A 24,041-nucleotide genomic window follows, 5' to 3' on the forward strand; every position below is an offset into this window, starting at 1 on the left:
ATTTAGACGAGCATGTTCATTTTACATCCGCAAAAAACGGACCGTATTTAACGCATTTCAGTTCCATGTACCAGCAGCGTTTGATCCGTTTGGCATCAGTTTTTAATATCAGTGCTGGTGTACATTATTTATTTATTTATTTATTCTTTTCCTCAACATTTCTTTAGCAACGGTTGCGTGAAATACGGACAGCACACGGATGACGTCCTTGCGCTGTCCGTGATTTTCACACACCCATAGACTTTAATGGGCGACGTTGTCTGCAAAAACGGACCAGAATAGGACATGCAGTGAGTTTCACGCAACGGAAACACGCTGTGTGAAAAATCACAGATATCTGAATAGCCCCATTGAATTGCCTATGGTTTCTGTTTTTTAACGGACAGCACATGGACGTACACAAAAGTTCGTCTGAATAAGGCCTTAGGCTGTTGAAAGTTCCTTTATTACAAACTGTTTTTGACTATGCCAGGTAGAATTGTTGCCTAAGGCTACCTTCACACGTGTCTGATATGCGCATGTAAAAAACGCAGCGTATTTCCAGCAGTACATGTCCGTGTGCCATTAGTGTGCGTTGCGTATTGACATCAGTGTGATCTGCTTGTGGCATGCGTTTTTCACGTCCGTGCAAGCACTTTTTTTTTAACATTTCTCTGCATTTCTTTGTAACTGATGCGTGAAACTTGAACAGCACATGGATGTCATCCATTTTTCACCCACCCATAGACTTCAAAGGGCGACAATGTGCGCAAAAACGCACCATTGTTGGACATGCAGCAGGTTTCACGCAATGGAAACTCGCTGCGTGAAAAATAACGCATATCTGAATAGCCGCATTGAAATCAATGGGTCCGTGTGCGGTCAGTTATTTCAACAGACAGCACACAAACGAGTCTTACGCTCGTCTGAATGACATAGACATAGCCACTAGCAACCCTAGAGGATTATCAAGTCTCACTTGTCCGTTATCATTACAACCATAAGGTCTATTTTAAGGTTATATATAATATTGCAACAATCTTTTTTTATTGCTCCAGTCCATCTAAAATAACAAATCAGGAAACTTAGCAAATAGTCTTGCTTTAAAATATCCTAACGTTTTGTGTATACAGCTTCTTTGCAGACCTATGTGTCCTATGGTTATAAACTGCAAACAAACCTTATGTGTTGTCTGTAGTTGTGTTGCTCCATTCTATTTGCACCCTGTTCGACCGGGTGTAGGTTAGCAACAAGATGGGGTAGACGGAGTGGGGGCTCATGCTGCAGGATCAGACTATACACAGGGTTCAGTTGAAGTCTGTAACCATGGAGACACGGTCTCCTGTATACACAAAACTGTAAGATATTTTGATATATTGCTTCATTTTGAACCCTTAACACACCATGATGTAACTACATGCCATGGTGTGGGGGATCCATACTCTGCGGGTGATTCGTGCGACAATCGTGCTGTTCCTGATCGTTTAACCACTTAGATGCTGCAGTCAATAGCTTGTGGCAGTGTTTAGGAGGAGCCTGTAAAAATTAAAATACACTGCAATACATCAGTATTGCAGTGTATTGTGTGTGAAAAATAAGACCTTACACCTCTCAGTCGATTATAAAAATGTAAAAAAGTTATGGCTTTCAGAATGTGGCGACACAATTTTTTTTTAACACATAGTTTTTCCTTGTAAGGACCTGTTCACATTAGCGTTGGTTTCCTTTGAGGGCTTCCGTCTGAGCTTACCATCAAGGGAACCCCTCAAGCCAACTGCGCTATTGATTCTGTCAAAAAACCGGAACACTTTCACAACGGGCACAAACGTAAACCATTAGTAAAGTATCCATCACCATTGAGATCAATGGTAATGCAAACGGAAGCTATGGTTTTCGTTTGCCTTTCCATTGATCGGTTTCCCAGACGGAAAGCTCAGATGGAACCCCTCAATGGAAACCAACACTGATGTGAACACTGCCTAAAGTAGTAAAAGATAAAAAAAAATCTAAATTTGGTATCGCCTTAATCGTATTGACCAGCAGAATAAAGTTTAGAGGACGTTTTTACTGCACAGTGAAAGCCTTAACAACAAACGAAAAAAAAAAAAAATGCAGAAATCACAGTCTTTTCCTATTCTACCCCACAAATAATTTTTGGGCAGTTTCCCAGTACATTATATGGTACTCTAAATGGTGCCAATGAAGATTACAACTGCTCCCGCATAAAATAAGCATTCAGACCACTCCATTGACGTAAAAATAAAAATGTTATGGCTTTTAGAAGGGGGGGGAGTTAAAAATTATAAGGGGTTAACACCTCATATGTCTACAAAAATGACAAACTGTACTGTACTGTAGCGCCAACAGATTTATTTTAAATTAGAGCAGATATTACATAAACAGCATATACTGTGTGTATATATATATATATATATATATATATATATTCCCTTCCCCCATATGCAGGCTCTAATTCTGAACCACACACAGATTTTTTGTGAAACTAGTTAGAAATTATCGTTTTTGACAATCAGAGGGTAAAAATGCAATTTCTGACTTCTTTAGCCATCATCAGTATCGCTATTACTACCATTAGGAAAAAGATTCCCTATTTCTTCTAGTTACAAAGTGACATACATAGTGGGTTAAAAAAAGACATATGTAAGTCCATCAACTTCAACCTATTTATACTCATCATAACCCCCCATTCACTTCATGTTTTTGCCCTATATTCAGCATGTACGCTGGGAAAGCCTCCGAACATACCAGCATACATTAGCCTGACAGAGGCCAAAAGAGTACGTCGGTATGCCTTTTTATAGAGTATTAAATAGCGTAGTAGACTACCTGATTTCATACAACAGGATCTCACAGAAAAACATATACTACGCGGAATACATTATTTTTTTTAATAGCACAAATTGAGAAACAAGAGTCACAGAGCTACATGTCAAATAGAGAAAATAAATTTTATTACATATATTATACACATCTAACAAGTTGATAAAAACATGGCGAGGTTTCTAAAAAAGGAGAGATACATATGGATCACTCCAAAATAGCACATAACCACGAGGATAGTATGAATACTAGAACATGGACATAAATGGACATAGATGATAGAGAGGGTATATAAAAATACAAAAATACGGTGTATTCGTATTCGTAGGAGATCTGTTCTATTAAAACTAAGAAGTTTCAGAGGGATATCACTGATTTTCAGCAGGGCAGAGTATATAAATGGCGGCAAGGGAAGCCACGCGTTGGATCCCGTTCTACAGGGTGGGCCATTTATATGGATACACATAAATAAAATGGGAATGGTTGGTGATATTAACTTCCTGTTTGTGGCACATTAGTATATGGGAGGGGGGAAACTTTTCAAACTGGGTGTTAACCATTGCGGCCATTTTGAAGTTGGCCATTTTGTATCCAACTTTAGTTTTTTCAATGGGAAGAGGGTCATGTGACACATCAAACTTATCGAGAATTTCACAAGAAAAACAATGGTGTGCTTGGTTTTAACGTTACTTTAGTCTTTCATGAGTTATTTACAAGTTTCTGACCACTTATAAAATGTGTTCAAAGTGCTGCCCATTGTGTTGGATTGTCAATGCAACCCTCTTCTCCCACTCTTCACACACTGATGGCAACACCGCAGAAGAAATGCTAGCACAGGCTTCCAGTATCCGTAGTTTCAGTTGCTGCACATCTCGTATCTTCACAGCATAGACGATTGCCTTCAGATGACCCCAAAGATAAAAGTCTAAGGGGGTCAGATCGGGAGGCATTTCTTCTGCGGTATTGCTATCAGTGTGTGAAGAGTGGGAGAAGAGGGTTGCATTGACAATCCAACACAATGGGCAGCACTTTGAACACATTTTATAAGTGGTCAGAAACTTGTAAATAACTCATGAAAGAATAAAGTAACGTTAAAACCAAGCACACCATTGTTTTTCTTGTGAAATTCTCGATAAGTTTGATGTGTCACATGACCCTCTTCCCATTGAAAAAACTAAAGTTGGATACAAAATGGCCGACTTCAAAATGGCCGCCATGGTCAACACCCAGCTTGAAAAGTTTCCCCCCTCCCATATACTAATGTGCCATAAACAGGAAGTTAATATCACCAACCATTCCCATTTTATTTAGGTGTATCCATATAAATGGCCCACCCTGTAGATCAGGGTCCATGTCCTCTCAGACCTCAGACGAACAGACAGGAAATAGATGGACTGGGGAGACAGCATTGAACAGGCAAGATCCCATTATCCCGAGAAGGAACAGAGAGAGACAGGCTGCTAAACGCAAGACCCCATCCCCCTATGAAAGGGGTAAAAAGTCCAAAAATCTGGAGGTAATTAATCTATCTAAGCATACCCTCTCTGACACACAATGCTATATCCTGAATAAAGGACTATCTTTCTCGCCAAGTAATTCGTTTGATTATTTCACAGCTCTGAAGCACCTCCACTTGTTCTTGCGGAAGCTGATCCTGAGAAAATTGCATAGCAGGGGAGACATAGATATGGGTCTGAACACTACTCTGGAGAAGGAAACTTTACTAGCTCTAGAGGAGTTATTACAAGAACAAATTTCCCCGCAGCAAGGTGGGTTCCCAACCTCCATAGTTCCTAGGTCAACAAGGTTCCCCCCCATGTCTCTCTGTCCACAAGTGGAGATTTTCACTAAACTAGTGATGGAGGACTTCCAACAAATATCAATCAATAAACAATACGATAACTTAACAGCGACCCAAAGGTCTGCATTGAAACAACTACAATCTTATAAAGATGTGGTGTATAAACCAGCAGACAAAGGGGGGAACATTGTTATTTGACCTACTAACCTCTATGAAAGAGAGGCCTTCCGCCAGCTAAAGGATAGACAGACGTATGAGAAACTTGCATACAATCCGATGGGTACTTTTTCTTACGAATTGGGTAGAATTCTAGATAGAGCCTTGGAAAAAGGGATAATTCCTAAAAAAGTATTTGATGGCCTTACGGTCCAATACCCTAGAATCCCGACCTTTTACTTGTTACCAAAGGTGCACAAAAATCCATTGGAACCACCGGGGAGGCCTATCGTTTCAGGGATAGGGGGTCTGTGTGACCCGACCTGTAAATTCATCGATTTTTACCTGAAACCCTTGGTTGAAACTCTGCCCTCGTATATAAAAGATACAACTGATATGCTTACGAGAATTGATGGGATAGCCCTGGAGTCAGATATGCTGTTAGTCACGGCCGATGTCGAGTCGCTATATACAAGCATTCGACATCATGATGGGGTTAACGCGGTCCGCTTTTTCTTGGGGATGAGCAACTGGGACAGCCAGACGCAAGATCTGATTATTGAACTTTTAGAGTACATTCTCACCCATGATTTGTTTGTCTTCAAAGATACCTTTTATGTGCAAAAGCAAGGCACTGCGATGGGCGCGGCGTGCGCTCCGTCATATGCGAACCTGTTCCTCGGATACCGGGAGAAACAGGTTCTGCAGGGTGGCGGAGCCCATGCCGCTGACCATGTGCAATGCTGTCTACGCTACATAGATGATGTACTTATCATCTGGCAAGGCACGGAAAAAGTGTTGATCGACTTTATGCAGATGCTGAATGTTAACACATTCAATATCAAATGAACATATACCTTTGATAGACACAGAGTAAACTTCCTGGATGTGACAATCGAGGCAGCTATATGGGGAGTTTTGCAGACAGACGTATATAGGAAGGGGACGTCAGTTAATTCCCTCCTGCATGCCACTTCAGCGCACCCATATTCTACCACAATGGCTGTCCCAGTTGGTCAGTTCCTGAGAATGAAGCGGATCTGCTCCTCTGAGGAAAAATTTTAAATACAATCACAAGATCTCAAAGAAAGATTTCAAGCCAGGGGATATAGTCAAAGGAGTATAAAGCAGGGATACAATCGGGCCAAAAAAACGGAACGAAAGAATCTGTTACATCCGATAGGCAGAAAAAAGAAAGATCAGACGGATAATAAAATCAGGTTTCCACTTTTAACAACCAGTGGCAAACAATGAGATCAATTCTTGAGAAACATTGGGCGATTTTAAATACAGAACCTGCACTCTCTAAGGCCTTACAAACTAACCCTCAGATGACGGCTAGAAGAAATAAAAATCTGAAAGATATACTAGTAAAGAGCCACTATGTGCCTCTGCAAATTAACCCCTTCTCCACACGAGGCCCTATTCAGGGCTGCTACCCTTGCGGTGACTGTGTGGCATGTGCCAACATAATTAGGACAAATTCTTTCACTTCCGTTAACAACGGACGCCAGTTTAATATCCTGCATTACATATCATGCAGTACGACCCACGTTATTTACTCTGCAACATGTGGATGCTCAAAGGTCTATGTTGGTCTTACTTCCAGACAACTTAGGGTCCGCGTCCGTGAACATGTGAGGGACATCCTGGCTGCGGAAAGAGTCAGCGATCTGTCAGTTCTGAAGACGATACCAAAGCATTTCAAATTATACCATGGATGTGACCCCAAAACTTTTTTGGTGCGGGGCATAGACATGGTACATTGTGGTGTCAGAGGGGGCAATGCGATTAAGATTCTAGCACAAAAAGAGTGCAGATGGATCACTACCCTCGGTACCATGGCCCCTTTTGGTCTAAATGAAAAATTGAGCTTTTCTGCTTTCCTATAAGTCATATCCACCCATTGCAAATATTGTGTTTTTAGGCGATTTTATGTTATAATGTACATTTGTCCTACCTGTAATTGTTACTAATCATGTGTCTCTGCGTCCATGTTTAGATCTTGTTGTATTCTTCCAATGAGGATCGCTCTTTGGGACAGCCGTAAGGTTGCTGGAATGAATGGGAATATGAATATTCGATTTATCAACAATAGACAGATGGATGATAAATGAACATTGTGTCCTAATATTGTACATCAATTATGTCTTAAAGTAATATTGTCGGATAATGCCTTTCCTTGGAGTATTATTATATTTTTCCCTCTTTTTGAGATATAGACCCTTTAAACCCTCCTTTTATATTTATATTTTTAATTATATGTGTTTTTACATTGCGTTTTCACGCATCTTCTTCACTGCACTTATCAGTATATTAATTTTACTGTCATATTATTATCAGTATTCCTTTTTTGTGACTACATATCACTTGTTGGTGTTCTTTCTATTAAGTTTCCTTACATTTTCTTGTCCGAGTGCATTGGTCTCGGTCTTAATTAATTCATTATCACCCTTTCACTATTTACTACTATTTATTTCTTGTCACTTTTTTATTCTTATCTATTAGAGTTATGGTCACTGTTTTTATGTTTAACCCCATGATATGAGGCAGTCACCACTGTTTGTACATAGACTCTAGATTGAATGTACCGTTCGAATTGCCACATGGGTATAGCATCATCCATAAATAGAGACACAGTTATCGGACATAATACAGACCTCATCTTGGGGTTGCGCATGAGCAGAGATGTCGGGCACTTGTCTCGGTCCCCTTTCTTCAGTACGCCGACTGTGCACTAGCGCGATCTCCTTGGAGACGCGTCTTTGGAGACGCGCGTGCGCAGTTGAGGCGTGACGACAGGCGACCGAGGCCCTGTGACCTTTGACCCAATCTCGCGCATGCGCCGTGGACCACTGATGAGGGTCTATACCCGGAAATTCATTTCTCTTCCCTTCTCTCCTCGTTATGTTTGACGGGGGACACTATATAAGGAGGACAGGATACAGCCTAGATTATACCCCCTGAGGAAGCTGATACAACGAAACGCGCGTTGGGGTGTTATTTTCTTCACGTGGATCACAATCTATTCCTATAGCCATGGGTGAGTGTATGTTTCCTGGCTCTTTCTGGTGATTTCCAGATGAGCAGCCCTGTATACCTTCGGATGTATTTTTAGATTGGATGGTTCCTTACTTTATGGGACGGCCGCACGGTACATTCACGGACATCAGACTTTAGGTCTCTTTGATATTTTTCTTCCAGAGCATCATGTGATGCTGCCTGGATACGTGGTATATACATTGGACTAAGGGGTGTTTTTTCTGGACTTTTTGGATTTATACAGATACATCAGTGTGATACCTATATTTGATGGATAGTGGTTTTTTGTAACTATTTACTACTACACCGTATTTTTGTATTTTTGTATACCCTCTCTATCATCTATGTCCATTTATGTCCATGTTCTAGTATTCATACTATCCTCGTGGTTATGTGCTATTTTGGAGTGATCCATATGTAACTCTCCTTTTTTAGAAACCTCGCCATGTTTTTATCAACTTGTTAGATGTGTATAATATATGTAATAAAATTAATTTTCTCTATTTGACATGTAGCTCTGTGACTCTTGTTTCTCAATTTGTGCTATGCTATAAGTGAGTCCGCTATTCTGTGACATTTTGGGGGTGCCTTGAACCAATGTTGGTTGTACCTAACCACTTACTTTCTCCTGTGAGACATTTGTTTATAATTATTTTTTTTAACATGGGAGCCTACGGGTGGCATATGCCACTGTATACATGCATCCATTTGATGGATTTAATATGTCATGGGCTTTTCAATAGCTTTACTTGACGTATATACATTAAACGGCTACCATAATAGTCTATGGTTGACTGATGCCTGTGACGGATGCCTCACACTGGCATCCGGCACCCACAGGCTACAATGGTATCTGTTTAATTGATACATCATGAAAGGGTCATGAGAGTTCATGACATATCTGTTTAATGTATAGCATTATAGTCTTTGGCTAATGGATCTGTCACAGTCTTGGTTTAATGTGTCGGGAGCTTTTCCAAGCGTATACGCTAAACATAGGCCAAAAAATGGGATGTGAACATAGCCTTTGAATGGCAGAGATATAATTCACCATAAAGTGGAGAAAATTTCTTCCTGACCAGTGCTGGGCATAGGACAGATCCCTGGATCAACATTTTACATTAATACCAGTAACCCTGTATATTTTGTTTTACAAGGAAGATATCTAAGCCTTTCTTAAATCTATCCACACTTTAAGCCATTACCAAATCGGGTGTGAGAATGTTCCATAACTTTAGGATTCGGACAGTAAAGTAATGCTTTCGAACTTTGTCATGAAATTTCACTTCCTTTTACCGCAAGCAGTGACCCCATGTTCTCTGTGGGATCCGCAAATATAATAACATCGCATTGGTTTTTATAGGTACCATTTACCGTATTTTTCGGACTATAAGACACAGTTTTTAGCAAGAATAAATCTTGCTAAAAAGTCCCTGTGATAATAATCATCAGTCAATGGACCCGGCAGGGCCGGGCCCCCTGACCGCTTCTTACTTAACCCCTTCCTGACCCATGATGTGCCGGCACATCATTGAGCAGGGAGGGGATGATGTTTGGAGCGGGCTCACGCTGAGCCCACCCCATACACTGCAGGTGTCAGCAGCGGACATGCTGCTCTAACGGCCAGGAACAGCGATGGCCCTGTTCCTGGCCGTTTAATTAGTTGAATGTGGTCAATAGCGACCGCAACATTTGTAGGGTTTTTCCATAAATGTCAGATAGATGTGGGTCCCAACTCTGGGACCCACACCTATCTCTAGAACGTGGACCCCTAAGCCCCGTTCTATCTTACACGGCTCCGCTGTCACCCGGCCACTTCCTGGTTAGGTGGTCGGTAGTTACGGAAACAGGTGAGTGCTCACTGAGCTACGCTTTGTCCGTAACTCCCATAGAAGTGAATGGAAGTTACGGAAACAGAGTGGCACCGCAAGCTATGCTGTTTCCAGAACTCAGTAGCTCCGAAAACAGTGTACATGGTCGTAACTACTGAATAGTAGTTACGGAAACAGCGTAGCATGCTACGCTGTTTCCGTAACTGCCATTCACTACTATGGGAGTTACGGAAACAGCGTAGCTCAGCGAGTTATGCTGTTTCTGTAACTCATCCATGTATTGCAGTGTATTGTACCAGCGATCTAATGATCGCTGGTTCAAGTCCCCTAGGGAAACTAATAAAATGTGTAAAAAAAGTTAAAAAAAGTTAGATACATTTTCAGGAGTGTAAAAATATATTAAAATGAAAAAAAAAATCCTTTTCTCATTTTTCCCCGCGCACAATGTAAAAAAATAAAGAAAAAGGAATGAAATAAAAAGTGATAAAAAAAATCGTATGTACCAAAAAATGGCCCTCAAAATGTGGTGAAACAGAACAAATTATTTTTTTTTTAACAAATATTTTTTGCTTTGTAAAAGTAGTAAAAAATTATTTTCTTTCCAATTTTTTGTTGTCTAAAACCTGGGTGCGTCTTAGTCCGGTGCGTCTTATAGCCCGAAAAGTACGGTACATATTTATATAAAGATGTCATATTCCCCTCAGTCTGTTCTTCTCTAGGGTAAATACGTTAATGTAATATGTTATGTTAATTAGTTTAGTTCTGACAACCAATCTTCATAACTATTATCTCATACCAGTGCTTTACAAAGGGGTGAAATAAAACGTTCTACTTTAGAGGCCAAGCCTTTCCTAATAGACATTATCTTTTTGGCTTTCAATGCAGCAGACTAGCTTTGCATGCTATAATTTTGTTTATTATCAACAATTCTACCCAAATCCTTCTCCACTGTAGATTCAACCATTAGTGATCCTTTCAGGGTATAATTAGCCTGTTTATTTTTTTCTCCAGAATGTATAACCTTATACTTATCGAAATTGGTCCTCATTTGCCATTTTGTTGCCTATTTGGCCAGTTTTTCCATGTCACCCTGCAGGGATAAGACATCGTATACAGTATCTACAACCCTACAGATCTTTGTGATATCTATGAATACATAGAAAGTACTATGAAGTCCAACGTCTAGATAATTTATAAACAGGTTAAACAGTCCTGTACAGATCCCTGGGATACTCCACTATATATGACATAACCAGTTTATGACTACTCTTTAAATACGATCTTTTAACCAATTTTGGATCCAATCAAAATCTAAACCAATGGATCTTAACTTGTGCAATAACTGCAAGTGAGGGACAGTATAAAAATGTTTTAGAAAAATTCAAGTACATTACATCTACTGGCAACCCCTTGTACAGGTTTCTACTTACTACTTCATAAAAAGCAAGTAAATTGGTTTGACGCGACCTCCTGTTCATAAAGCCATGCTGGCTGCATGTGGCTAAGTATATATTGTGGATATGCGGTCCATGTCTAGTCTCTCACTAGTGATATGTAAGATGTTGTATGTGACCACTGAGTACATAATAGAAAATGAATAGACAATAATAATAAATAACATGGGGATGTGGGGAGGAAAGGAGGTTGGACATGCTGACCTAAGGGTATACCTATACCGATATAATGGTATAGTTAGGTGTAGTATTAGTTAAGTTCAGATTAGATAGACACCATATCCTATGTATACATATGGTTAAGTCTAGTCTAGTAGTTAAGGCCTGTGTAATGTCCATGGTCGCTAACCACGAACTCCTTCCATCCAGTCGACGCCCTTCTCTCAAGAGATGTCTGCACATACGGCCGTCCTGCTCCACAGTGACCAACAGGGTGTGCTCACGAGCTCGGTCCAGACTTGAGAAGCCAGAGCGCACGCATGTTGGTAATTGAGCTGATTGTGTCAGAGCACCCTAGGCTATAAGAAGGTCCGAGCCCCATCCTCCCACGCCTGAGCTTTGTTGTGTATTCCTAGTCTGTCTATGTGATGGCATCCTAGTGTGTTACCTGTACCTGTTCCTGTAACTGTTCCTGTAACTGTTCCTGAACCTGTTCCAGTTCCTGTTCCTAGTATTCCATACCTTCCTGGTCGAGCACTGTGCTGTGCCAAAGTCGTGTCGTGCCGTATCCACGTCTGACCTGATTCACCTCGCCTGACGTCTGCCTACTGCCTAGTCCCAGCCGAGCCTGCCCTGCTGCTGTCTGAGCTGCCACAGGTACATATACGAACTATAGACTTTCACCTGCACCCTATTGGCCAGCTGCCTTACCGCCAAGGTGGTAAGGCCCAGTGTGTCCACAGACCCTTCGTGACAGCCTGATATATAATATATCATAAACATCAAAGACACGGGGTGGTAATCCTATATAAGAAATTGAAAGTTCTGTATTCTTGTAAGTGAGTAGTTCAAAATGTGTTCTTTGAAGAAGAGTAAGTGTGCTATGAGTTTGAGTTTGGTATTCGCTCAGGTTTACAGGGAGCCCAATTAACTCTGATACTTTCTAAGGTTAGGGATTGTGCGGCAAATTTTAGTTCCATGTTATGGGCGTGTGAAACTGATGTGCAGATTTCTGAGAGTGATGGAAGATTTGTGTTTTTCCAATATTTGACGATTAAGCTTCTTACTGCTATGATGATATGGATGTCACTGTTCCTGTATGAGAAGGAAGTAAATGCGTTTGAGGAAAACATAGTGCCAAGTCCAGTGTGGGAGGTATGTTAGTTGACAGCGGGTTATTTAGAGTGCAGAAAATGGAGGACAGAAAAACTAAATCTTTGCTACATCTATAAAATCTTTACAAATTAAAGTCAATCACTTTCTACCTTTTAAAGGGAAAATTATTTTATATTCCTACTTGCATTTACTCGTTCTTGTTATTTGAGCTCTTTTTTTATATATCTCCTTAGACACTGTTATAGTATTAAATATTTGCAAATAAGAAATAGTTAAAGGGGTTATCCGGGGACCATATAATATTATATTGCCTAAGCAATAGGCAATGTGACAGCCCCTTGCGGTCATGCTCACGAACAGCACATGAAGCAAGCCCTCAGTCACGTGGGGCCGTGTCGGAGCATCATCAATATTAGAAATGCTCCAGGACTTCCGGGAACAATTCACGAGGTTTGAACTGCACCATTTAGTACAGAATTTTAAATTAAAGTACATTAGTAAGTTACTTCGTTTCACATAAATATATTATTGCAATGCAATTTTTGGTCCCAGTATAGCCCCTTTAAGCTGTTGATGGTGAAATATGAATGATATAGTGTTACATTAAATACTCGAAATAAAGACTAATTTTATAAAATACCAATAGGTGTAGTTGCAGTAAGGCCTATGTGCTCAGGAAGATAACTAATTCTAACTATGGGGCATCTATAAATTCCTAAAAAAAAGATATCAGCATCAAAGGAATTCTGTAGGAGCTGCGGGATTGACAGATGGCTCATAAATAGCCTATACATTGAGGAAAATATCAAAGAATATAATTAAGGCTATGCAGATGGTACATAAATATGTAGGGTATTTATACACTGTAAGCAAGGAAGGAAATTAACCTAAGTGGCAAAAAAGGCATCTCGTACAGATACTTTATCAGTAAAAACACCAATATATAAAGCCCTACAATAGCAAATGGAAAACCTAAAAAAATGTACCCTGAGCATATTATGTGACAGAAGAAGCAGACCTTATCAAACTCTTTGTGATATCACAGTACATCTGTATGACGGACCACTATCTTTTCCCAAAAAAATGTGAAGACTAGGGAAGTGAATGCTCTACACCACAATCAGATTACTAACCTAATGTGCAGAGTCTAAAGAAGCCCTTGTCATCCTTAACACCCGTGTTGGTTACTGCATTACAGCTCCATGTCAGCACTCTGTTATGGAGCAGCAAACCTAGCCAAAATGGCGCCTGGGCCATACATCCTACTTCCTAGTAACTTTAGGAGCCAGTAAGCCAACCGCAATGTTGCCTGCAGACTAGCCACAACATTACAGTGTAAACAAGGTCAAAGAGGCTCTGTCACCACATTATAAGTGGCCTATATTGTACATGATGTGATAGGCGCTGTCATGTAGATTGCAGCAGTGTTTTTTTATATAGAAAAACGATAATTTTTTACAGAGTTATGACCTATATTAGCTTTTCTCAATGGACAACTGGGCGTGTTTTACTCTTTGACCAAGTGGGCATTGTGGAGAGAAGTGTATGACGCTGACCAATCAGCGTCATACACTTCTCTCCATTCATTTACTCTGCACATAGCGATATAGCTATATCGCTATGTGCAGCCACATACACAAACACTAACATTACTGCAGTGTCCTGATAATGAATATACATTACCTCCAGCCAGGACGTGATGTGTATTCAGAATCCTGACCACTTCTCTGCACTTCTCTGTGATTTAAAGCATAGCAGGCGTAGTCTAGCGAGATTACGCTGTCAGCTGTCATTTACAGCGAGATCTCACTGTGCTGTGCTGTAAATCACAGAGAAGTGCAGAGAAGTGGTCAGGATTCTGAATAAACATCATGTCCTGGCTGGAGGTAATTTCTATTCATTGTCAGGACACTGCAGTAACGTTATAGTGTGTTTATGTGGCTGCACATAGCGATATAGCTATACGCTATCTGCAGTGTAAATGAATGGAGAGAAGTGTATGACGCTGATTGGTCACTGACTGGTCAACATCATACACTCCTCTGTACAACGCCCACTTGGCCAAAAAGTAAAACACGCACAATTGTCCATTGAGAAAATCATTAGCATAAAGTTAATATAGGTCATAACTCCGTCAAAAATTATCATTTTTCTAAATAAAAAACACTGCTGTAATCTACATTACAGCGCCGATCACATCATGTACAAGATAGGCCACTTATAATGTGGTGACAGAGCCTCTTTAAACAACACAAGATAAGTGCTATACATAGAGGCCAGACTGACCACTCTCCTCTGCAACGCCACCTAGTGGGAAAAAAAGCATCTGCCAAGCCCTTATTTCTCCATAAGACTGCCAGATAGTGAGACGCGATTCATCACTCCAGATTTTTTTTTTATACTGCTCCAATGTCCTTTGGCAGCGTGCTTTATACCACTCCAGCGGACGCTTGGTATTGCCGATGGGGATGTTAGACTTGTGTGCAGCTGCTTGACCATTTTCATGAAGTCCCTGACACATGGGGGCAGTTTGTAACTCTATAGTGGCTGATGCAACAGAGGATAGGTGTTTTTTCATACCACGCTCTTTAGCACTTGGCGGCCCCACTCTGAATTTGGGTAATATACTAATATTGTTACTCCTAGATACTTCCACTTCATAATAATAGCACTTACAGGTGACCTGGGCATAGTAAGCAGATCAGAAACTTCCCCAAATGATGTGGCAAAGGTGGCATCCTATGACTTATGATAGTGCCACATTTAAAGTAGCTGAGCTCTTTAGTACAACTCACATTACAAGCAATTTTTTTCATATGGAGATTGCATGGCTGTGTGCTTGATTGTATGAACCGGTTTTTAGTCGAATTGGCTGAAACACCTGAACTGATTGATTAGGTGTTCCCACACTTTTGGCCACTTAGTGTACCTGCAATGTTATGATTAGTAGGAACCAAACAGTCCTATAAGTGGTTTTACACATTTATATGTCCATTGGTGGAAATGAAAGTTTACAGAGGACTAAGCTAATGCATAATCTAATGAAGAATAAATGCATTGCACTATTTTGGAGCCAATCAGACTGGGGAGTCTCTAATCAATGCTTGAGAAATTCTGTTCCCCATTTACTACCGTTTGAGTAGAACATCTAGAGATGAAAACAGTGTTATATCCTGATGTAAAGTGACAGATTATTGTGATATTTTCTATCCTCTTGTACTTCATATCATCAAGCTGGATATAACTACAGAGGTAAAGATGAACTTCAGTTCTGGAATTTAATATAAAGACCCTAATTTATATTTGTCCTCTCCTCTACAACAAGGTCTGTTAGTAAAACGATACTTTGCAATTTAATTCGATTTATACCATTCCTAACCAAAGATTTTGGCCCACATTTATTATTCAGTTTATGCCTGAAATTGCACAGGCTAAAAACTCAAAATACAGATTTATTAACAGGCGGGAAGCTTTTAATAATTTAGGCTCAATTCTCAGTAACTATCCTCTCCAGTTTCATTGGCGCAAAATAGGCCATTATTAATAAATATGCGCCATTGTGTCTCAAAATACTAGGGTTTGATTCAAAATGTTACACTGATGTTATTGGTAACGAATCCTATCTGCATTTAACCTAATTAGAAGTGAACGCAGTAACTGATTCTCAGATGGAGATACATTTAACATTTATTAATATGTATCACTTAAAATAGAGCTGGGTAGGAAGATAATAAAATATACAATAACTTAAAATAAATAATGAATTACCTAATTCAGTTTCTGAATACTCCAAGAAAATACGGTATTGAAACATTTGGAAGAAATAGCTATTGTTTTCAATTTGTTGTTGAATTATAAGTATTTAGCGGCCATGGCCGGATGTGAGACAGAGAGGACACACATTGCCTCTGCCTCTTATTATATCAGCTAAATCCAGCTCATTACAAGCAAAACAGATTATTTTGTTTATAACTTACTATTGGACTATCCCCCGGTCCATATCTTGGGCACCGAGAGGTTTACTAAACAACTCTCGGGTCTCCAATCACTGCGACCTACCTGACAGTCTGGAGAAGGAACCTCAAGTCCATAGCGCAGTCCGTGGCCACTCCTGACGAACCTTCGTTATCAGCCCGGGAAGCTGTGGCTCATCACGTCAAGTCACCCTCTGACTCCGATCACTGGATCCTGTGCTCTGTGGAGAGTCACTTCCTCTTTACTTCTGTCCAGGAGGGGATTCAAGTCGCCGACCACTTGGAGGACTTGGTAGCCTTCAAATTCAAGACCAATTTGTGGGGCTCTGCCTCATCTAGGTACATAACTGACTTACCACCGCAACACTGCTGCTCGGGTTACCGATAATTGCAGCACTGCGACTAGTGCCCTCCCACAAATGTGGCTGGATCGTAGGCTCGAGGTTGATGCCATTACCTGGGCACTCACCATCTGCACCTTGCAGGCCCGGTGGTTCAGTCATTGTCCCTGTCGACGCCTTACAACCAAGCTCCAGCTACCTCCGCTCCAGAATTGAAAGTCCCTTATATATGTGGCATGGGCATCCATGAGAGTCGTGGCCTAAAGTTATAAAAACCATCAAACCTGGGTTCGGCTGTCCTTTAATGTAGGTATCACAAAAGGGGACCTCCAGAAGACCACAGTAAACAAGTAATAAAATCAAACAAGGCTCAGCCACAAGTGACCCTCATAAATGCCTGTCCTAAAAACTCTATTTTGTGGGCTCCATCCTAATTTGTAGGTATTTCAAGAAAGTCCGACTAAGTTCAAAGTTCTTCAGATCTAAACAATGATTAGGGCAACGTGAACCTCTCCAACCAAATCTAAGGAAAGTTTAATAGATTTATCAGACGTGACAATTGAATACAGGGAGATGGTTAAGACTGGCAACAAGAACGCAATGGCCATCCCCATGACCAGTCTCCCAACTACCCAAGCTGATGGGCTGACTAACAGACTGGCACTTGCATGACTGAGACAAAGGGGATATTTATAATGCCCTCCCCTACATCGCACTGTCAGATCTTTTGAGGCCCCAAAACCGCTGACAGATTAACTTTTTAAAATTTTAGATTAAAATAACAAAACAAGCAAAAAAACAAAAAGAAAAATCTATACTTGTTGTCGACATGTGATGCAATTTTTCTACCAAAATATTTTTTTTCTCAATTTAGGCCCTGTTCACATTACGTCATTGTTTGGTAATTCAGTATTCCGCTCTGGTCCGACAGAAGAGCGCTGCGCTATTGTTTCCGGTAATCTCTGCCGGGTCTGCGACGGAGGCCCTTAATGAAGCCTCTAACCAGAGGTGAACAAAGCATTAGCGATGACTTTCAGCAGATGTTTTTATTTTTGCTTTTTATCTCAAAACCTTCCAAATATTTAGACCCTTTTTTCTCACAGCAGAAAGCCACATTTTGTAAACACTCAGCAATTTACAATCCCCGGGTCAAGGCTTTTAGCATTATTTTTCACTACAGTGCTAATGCAAGTCTCCTTTTTCTTCCTTTGATTTTTAACACATTCCCATTGAGTACTGTAAATATACTAATGTTTTACCTTATCTTTACCTCTATAACATTAAAGGTAGGTATCGGGTAACGGATTTGGGACATACCTATTTTCTTGCTGTTACTGCTTCTATTAGTAAAAAATGTAAGTTTTATTCTGCTGCGCACCGTACCTGGTGAACCAGGGTGTCTGGCATCTAATGCTACAAAACCCTCCCATCTCCATTGCAGTTGATTCCACAGCATAAAACATATGTTTTCCACAAATGCTAACAGGAACACAGGTATGTCCCTAATCCATCACCCGATAGCTGCCTAGTATTAGTGTCTGGTAACGTAACATCTACTGACAGACTCCCTTTAAAGAATTTAGTATGGAAGTAGGTAAGTATTTCCAATCGAGAAACTTATTTGGCACTGGGGCATCTGTCACTCATTAGAGGCCGTAAGGTCTTTTTATTAATATGAATAATATCAGATAGACCTGATTGATAGGACAAAAAAATGATTAAAAAAAAATATTTACATAAAAGACATAGGACTGAGCTTTGTGTTATGAGATCGGACTAGTCTCTTACTCAGGCTCCGTTCGTTGAACGTATAATATTTTTTAACGGAGCAGTTAGAACCTGAAAAGACCAGTCTGATCTCAGGACACGTACTGTAGCCCAGTCCTATATATTTTCTGTAATGCTTTAATAAATGAGCTTTAATGTGATCAATCAGTTCTAGCTCAGTTCTGAACAGGTGTATTGTACTCATGTTTAAAGGAAAGGTGTCACGGAAAAAAAATTTTTTATACGTTTTTGCTTTTAGTATGTTATTAAAATAAATTTTATTTATTTGTGTTTTTGTGTTTTACTTTTTTCTTTTTTCTTTCTTTTACTTCTCTATGGGGACTGCCATTATTTTTTTCATCTCTGTATGTGTCGATTAACGACACATACAGAGATGGAATACGGCACATACATCCCCATAGTGAATGCGAACGGGAGCCGTTCCATTCACTATACCGCACGCCGTCTGTGTGGGAATGGCGCATGCGCCGCTCCCACACAGTCCTAAAGGAAAGTCTTCGGCCGAGCTACATCCGGCGCCATTTTCATGTGGACCGGAAGCCACGGCCGGACAGTAAGATGACTAATTCCAGTCGCGGCATCCGTCCATATGTTGAGATTCAAGGACTAGTAGCGGAGGGAGCGGAGGCAGCGGCACGAGCAGGTAAGTTATGCTTGTGTATGTTCGTGTTATACTGTGTGATTACCACTGTATCTAATCCTCCTACACTGTGCATTTGCTCAAAAAAATGGCGGCACACAGTGTAGGAGGTTTGAACATTCAACCCCCTCCTTTCCCCTGGCACTAGCCAGGATAAAGGAGGGGGGATTGTTGGAGTACACTAGAGCGAGTGTGTCTTCTCCAATTTTGCAGCATAAAGCAATGAGGTTGCTTTACCACATGCCAATGCTGCAATTTTGGGAATTGCTCCATCTAGTGACCAGCACATAGAAATGTTATAAATTAGAATCTAATTTATAATATTTCCTGACGTGAAAAAAAATTAAAAAAATTAGAACAATGTGTAATCATTTATATACTAACAGTTTAACACAAAAAAATATATATATTTTTCTAGCGACACATTCCCTTTAAAGAGGACCTATCAGCGCTCCTGACATGTCTGTTTTAGTATATACTTGCATTCCCCATGACATAACAATTTTGGAACTCTTCCTCTTTTATTCCTCCTGAAAATGTATGAATAAATTGACAACTGGGCTTTACCATTATACTTGTTAGAAGTGTATGGACAGTGTCAGAGTGTGTTGAGATCGGCACAACGCAGGATTCTAAGAAAAAATGCTCCAAAATTATTCTCTTATGTACAAGTATTTACTAATACAGATGTCAGAAAATCGAACAGGTTCTCTTTAACAGTCAATTTCCGGATCTAACTCCCTGATCAGTTCACCCTACATCCCTATGTTGCTGTAAGTTTGGTTCAATTTGAACATGGGAGGTTCTAGTGTTACATCTGTAATACCGGCTGTTACACACAAGTACAATATGTCTGTCTGAATTATTGCTTATGTAATAGCAAATGATTGAAACTGTAGACTCAAGAAAAATAAAAAATAAAAAAATCTAGGTCTAGGTCCAGTGTCGATGAATTTGCATCTAAGCATTAGTGTTCAGATGATAACATTGTCACACGTAAGGTACAGCTTATCCAGTATTAAAATATGATACTGATGAAAGGGAACAGCAAAATGTTAGGCATTATATATAAATTGTGAACAACCTTGATTTTAGCATATTAAATCCTTTATTAATTTAGCACTTAACCTATATTAACCTCCATTAACAATGAAAGGGAAGCACTTGTAATCTGTGTTTTGCAAATGGTTTACAGATTTTAGTTTAATACAGAAAACACAAGACCCTGAGGATCCTGCACCACATCATAGGACATTATCAAATGCCAGCCCTGCCAGCACACATGCTGAAGGTCAAGAATCCATCATCCTTTCATTAAATAACCAAAATGGAAATCAAAGAACAATACAACAGAAAATCAATAGCTATAGTGGCAGCCGGATTAGACTTAATGCTTGCATCAGGATTACTGTTAAAGCCTGCTGTCTCTTAAATGGCAAGGCTGTATGTTCTGCTGGGGCTGGGAAGTATGAGCCACTTTCTTCTAGTGCAGTGACCTTTGTAGTAATTTTCCTTTGGGTGCACTGATAATGAAAAAAGTGAGAAGAAATACTGCCAGCTTAGACTGAAGCCACTCACTTTCTGTCAATGGACATTCCTGTTCACTATGAATCTTTTATATCTTTATTGCAGGTAGAAAATGAGCTAAATCAATCACACCTACCACCATGAATTCATCATTCACTTTTTTCCATCAACTTTGGCCAAACAGAAATGAATTAGTTAACGTAATAAACACAACATTATTTTATGTCAGAAACTAGAATTCGAAAAAGCCAAAAATTATCAATACTTTTAAGTTTGATATTAACTCCTTGTGCCACAGCCATTTTTAAGTTTTTGTTTTTTCACCCACACCTTCTAAAAGCCCCAACTCTTTATTTTTTCAAAATTACATGTTCATTTTATTCTACGGGTCAATATGATATCGGTGATACCAAATTTATACAGTTTTCTTATTATGTACTACTTTTACACGGAAGAAAACTAGACACATACTGTACAGTAGGTTCTCGGCTCGCAACAAGGTAGAACTCGGAAAACTGTATTGTAACAAGTTGTGCACCTGTGTGTCTATCTATCTATCTATCTATCTATCTATCTATCTATCTATCTATCTATCTATCTATCTATCTATCTATCTATCTATCTATCTATCTATCTATCTATCTATCTATGTATCTATCATCTATCTATTCTTCTGGGTTCTTTAGAACCAAATTGAAGTCGATGCCTTATCACACTATTAATCTGGAAGCTTTATAAACTATTTATCTGGATGGTCTATTCACTATTTATCTTGGTGCTGAATAAATAATTTATTTGGACATTGTATGAACACGACCGTTCCTGTAATCTCGGTCCGTAATGCTATTATGAAAAGTCCTTCTAAACATATCATCAGGTTTTTTGCTTAGTGTCTGTTAGTCAAAATGTTCTAACATTTATATGCCTAACCATTAGATTGGGAGGGGGCTTATGCTTTATATTATGTACGCTAGACATCTTCAAAAGTGAACCTTATAATAATATAAAACTTAACATTCTGGCCAATTTGATTTCAGTTTATATGTTTATGCTTAACTATATTTTAACAGTATGTAATTGTTCTCCTGCATGACTCCCTTCATTTTTATATCCGTTTTAGTGCGTTATATTTCAAATAAACGTTACATTATGTTCAACATAGGGTATATGCCAATTTTGGCGCTAGCATATATCTGTCACAGGCGGGGCATGACGGCCGTATTATACTTCTTGGCTTCGATTTAAACTTCCTCCATTCATGTAGCAGCTTCGTATTCCGGTATCTTTAACTTCCGGGCGCCATTGAGTGTTTGGAGATTAGTTTTGTTACACTGACCGGATATAAATGTCGGGAGTTTGCAACAGTATTAATAATAATAATAATAATAATCATCTTTATTTATATAGCACCAATATATTATGCAGCACTTTACAATTTAGAGGAAACATGAAACAAACAATATCAGACATTACATAGTGACAAAGTTCATTTACAATTCAAATCTGAGGAGTGAGGACCCTGCTCGCAAGAGCTTACAATCTATGAGGAAATAAGGGAGAGACAAAGTGTAACAGTGTTTGTTCTGTACAATAGTCCAGCCATTTTTATACACATGGGGTGGTAACATAAAGCTGCATGAGCCGGTCACCAGCCACTATCCGTGTATGACGGACATGAAGAGAAGGAGTGTGAGGGAATCTTATTCTGATGACTAATCTAAATGGAGGGCCATGGAAAGGAGTCAGATTAGGGAATGTTATAGGCCTGTCTAAATAGATGTGTTTTCAGGGATCGTTTAAATCTGTGGATATTGGGAATTAATCGGAAGGTCTGGGGTAGCGCATTCCAGAGGACGGGTGCAGCACGTGAAAAATCTTGGAGACGGGAGTGGGAGTTTCGGATTATGGAGGATTTTAATCTAAGGTCGTTGGCAGAACGTAGAGCCCGAGTAGGGTGGTAGACAGAGATGAGGGAGGAGATGTAAGGAGGTGCAGCACTGTGGAGAGCTTTGTGGGTGAGAGTAATAAGTTTGAATTTTATTCTTAAGAGGATGGGCAACCAGTGCAGTGACTGGCACAGGGTCTTCCAAAGTTTAACTTGACTCTGAGAACTTGCTGCAGTGTGATATCACACAATAGCTATTGAAATGTCATTAAAAAAATCAAGTTTTATGTCTTGCCTCTGTGTATTCAACGCATTAAGACTCAAGTTAAAGATTGCTACATCTGTATATGGGGAGTGTCAATTTACACAACTCATCTTCATTGGTCGAAAGACAATAAAAGTTGTGCTATAATCGTAAGCAAATCACAGGTTACAAACCCCTTAGGCTATGTTCACACAGAGTTTTTTGCAGGCGGAATTTTTGCCTCAAAATTCAGTTTGGAAGTTTGAGGCAGATTTTCCTCTCCCTGCACGCCGATTTTCGCGGGGGTATTTTTGCGACGTTTCTCGCCTGCGGCCATTGAGCGCCGCGGGCATAAAACGCCGTGAAATACGCTTTCTCTGCCTCCCAATGAAGTCAATGGGAGGTCAGAGGCGTAAACGCCCGAAGATAGGGCATGTGCCTTCTTTCTCTCGCGAGGCGGTTTTACCGCTTGAAGGAGAAAACCACCCCCGCCTACCATTGAAATCAATGGGAGGCATTTTCAGGCCGTTTTCGACGAGTTTTGCGGCGCGGTTCCCGCGCCAAAGAACGCATCAGGAAGCTCAGTGTGAACATAGCCTTAAACAGCTAAAATTTGTGTGTACTGTAACTTAGATCTGAATGTAGCATATTGTTTTGATCATCTAGATTATTTGGAAACTTTCTGTTTATTCACTATTGGGGCTATTTGTACTTGATTTCGGCTTAACAGGAAATGGGGACTATTATGTTATAGATTTACTGTGCATGAATACAATTGTTGGAAGCATATTCATATTCTGCTACCACGTCAGCAATGATCTCCCGTGTGAAATGTTTGTAATTGCTGACAAGAATTGGAGTCTGGTTAGATCTACAGTAGGTGCTTTGGAAGTCCTATTCATTTTTATAAATGAGAAAATCGAAAGTAGTATAATTAGACCAGAGGCGGTTTTATCTCAGAAAGGTCATTGTTGTGTAGGGAATATTTATTCATCAGCTCAATTCCACAAAACAATATGCGTCAGAAAGACATATTGTAATATATGTAGAAACAGGGCATTGTCTTGACATTTTACTCTCATTTTCATGTTAAATGCTACTAAATAGTGATTCCGATCAAAAGTCAACATTAAATCTCATTTGGGTAGAGTTACTTCCAAAGATATGCACCTGGGTACTAATAATCTTCGTGCACCATACATCATAGCGGGAGTAAAACTGTTGCATTCACTTGTAGGGCCAGTTCACACGTAGCTTAAATA

This window comes from Rhinoderma darwinii, chromosome 4, assembly GCF_050947455.1.
Source record: "Rhinoderma darwinii isolate aRhiDar2 chromosome 4, aRhiDar2.hap1, whole genome shotgun sequence".
Taxonomy (NCBI): Eukaryota; Metazoa; Chordata; class Amphibia; order Anura; family Rhinodermatidae; genus Rhinoderma; species Rhinoderma darwinii.